At 43.3% G+C, this 2,555-nt stretch overlaps 1 pseudogene across 1 annotated transcript; it reads right to left on the minus strand.

The window, feature by feature from the left end:
- Window positions 1–1,554: 1,554 nt before the first annotated feature.
- LOC307187537 (large ribosomal subunit protein uL22-like) lies at window positions 1,555–2,167 on the minus strand (annotated as a pseudogene). The gene has a single exon. The product of its transcript is annotated as a large ribosomal subunit protein uL22-like (transcript).
- Window positions 2,168–2,555: the final 388 nt, after the last annotated feature.

Raw genomic sequence — 2,555 nt, forward strand, 5'->3', positions numbered from 1 at the left:
TTAATATCCTCTGTATGGAATATAAGATCAGAACCATGACTGCACATTCACTAAGCATGAACCAGACATAACTTGTTTTCCCACAGTTTTTTGTTCATAGCTAGTTGATACTTGCTTTGTTGCTTAGAAATGTTTACCAGCAAACAAACAGGTGACAGAGTTGTAAGAGAATATAATAGAAAGAAGATGTAAATAGAAAAAAAATTCTATTTATTAATTTATTTGAATTGGGAAAATGGCTAGTATTTGATTTCAGAAGAAAAGACCTTAGTTTAGCTAAAGGAATCCCAGGATTGGGTGGGGCATATTTTATGAACCATGATTCTTAACAACATATACAAAGATTTTTTGTTTCATTTGCATACCATTAGTCCCTCAGACTCTTGAAGAGCCAATGCTCACATTTACTTCTGCTTTTTTCCCCTGAAGCTTGGCCAAGGCAGAAGCTAGTTCCCCAGTATGGCAGTGATACTCTCCAGCTGAGAACTAGGCTACTGATCTGTTTCTCAGAAGCTCCCCAAGGCTGGCTATGCTGAGGAGAATCCACAGAGAACCATTTGGAAGTGAGAGTTGGCAGCATCTCACCTCCTGCCCACATTTGCAGCTATAGTATAAGTGTCATGCTCCAGACAGTGCTAGCATTGCTAGAGATTAAAGGGGAAAATGCTGGTCAGGGACCAGTAGTGGATGCAGGGACTGTTGACAGCCTTTCCAACCTGGAGAGTGAGGAGTTGAGATCTTGCAGTCACAGTTGAGGCAAGGCAGATTAGGGCTTTGGGGTGCCTCCTATTGCTAGATTCTAAGGCTTTTCTAAGCTGAGTGTTGGGCAAGTGCAGAACAAGGTGGGGGAAATACTCCCTTCTTTCAGGGGGCTACCAGAGGAGAAATACAATTTATCAAGAACCGTCCTTAGGAATCTCCCAGGTTGATAGAACTTTCCTTTTCTGGTCTCATTTTCTTCTTTGTCTTTCAAGTCTTCTACTAAGTGCCCTGTGGATCCTGGGGACCCCAGGTTCCCTGCTGGTCTCTGGCCTGTATTGGATGCTGTTGGTACATTCCAGTTGCCTGATGGACATTCATCCCCTGCTGTGAGGTGTGGCTGATAACCACCCCCTGCTGTCTCCTTCCCAGAGAGTGGGAGCCTTCTCAAAAGAGGTGGTCCTCCACTGTACCATCCTCTCCTCCCTTCTTGCCTCAAGGTGGGGTCAATCCTAAATTACACTGAAGCTCATCTCCAGCTGAGACCACATCCTTGCTCTTGTTCACCTGTCTCATCCTGCTTCTGTCTCTCTTCTCCTGGAAGCATTCTTTCATAAACCACTTGAATAAGAATCCCTGTCTTAGGCTGTCCTTCTAGGGAAGCCAAGATAGTGCCCCTGTTCAAGCCTTCCTTCTGTTTTCTTTTCAATTACTGCCTGTCTCTACTAGGTGAAGATGGGTCATATTAATAATTGATCATAAATAAACCCTCCTAGTATATTTGTAGGCTAAATGTGTTACTTTTCCTGATAACATAATAACTTACCATCAATAATTTATTTTTAGGACTTCTTTTTTTTTTTTTTACTTTTATTTGCATTTATTTTTTGCAGCATTTATTCCCGGGCCATAAGTTTTTGTTTCTTCAATTTATTCTGGGTTATCTTTTTCCTCTGGGCAACCTCCTCTTCTGGTTTAGGAACAATCTGTTCTTTTTCAGTAAGGATCATCTCAATGTGGCAGGGAGAGCTCATATATGGGTTGATCCGACCATGAGCTCTGTAAGTCCTGCACCACATCTTGGGGGCTTTGTTCACCTGGATATGCTCAATGACCAGAGAATCTACATCTAAGCCCTTAAGTTCAGCATTACTCTCTGCATTTTTGAGCATGTGCAGTAAAAAATTCAGCACTCTTTTTGGGCCACCGACCATGTCCAGCCCCACTGTTTGGCCTGGGCACACCTACCAACTCCACCATTGTAACAACGGAATGACACACACTGCTTCTTTAAAGTGACATCCTTCAGATACTTGGTGGCTTTTTGGATATGCATACCCTTAATGGCCTGGGCTGTTTCACGAGTGTTCTTAAAGTGAACACGAAGATTTGAACCTCTCGACTTGCATGATTTTGTGGGATTTTCTGGGTCAAGTGAATAGCGAACCATTTTTAGAGGTCACCTCAGGCCGCTGACCGGAAAAGTAGGACTTCTTAAGTAGCGATCCCAGTGGGCAAATGTCAGTGGAATTGTAGGAGTATGGCTGGCAGTGTCTGCAGGGAGGAGAAGGAAGGGTTGCTTCTGGTCAGTTGGACCTTTCAGCATCCATTCCAGAAAGACTTTCTGAATCACCCTCACCATCTGCAATGGACTGAATGTCTGTTTCCCCCCAGATTCAAATGTTAAAATCTTAATCTCCAGTGTGATGGTATTTGGTTTGGAAGATAACAAAGTCATGAGGGTGGAGTTCTCATGAATGAGATTAGTGACCTTATAAAAGGGACCCCAGAGAATTCTCTCTGCTCTCCACCAAGTGAGGATACAAGGAGAAGTCAGCAGTCTGCAACCCGAAAGA

Source organism: Stenella coeruleoalba (genome assembly GCF_951394435.1).
Source record: "Stenella coeruleoalba genome assembly, chromosome: 6".
NCBI classification, from domain to species: Eukaryota; Metazoa; Chordata; class Mammalia; order Artiodactyla; family Delphinidae; genus Stenella; species Stenella coeruleoalba.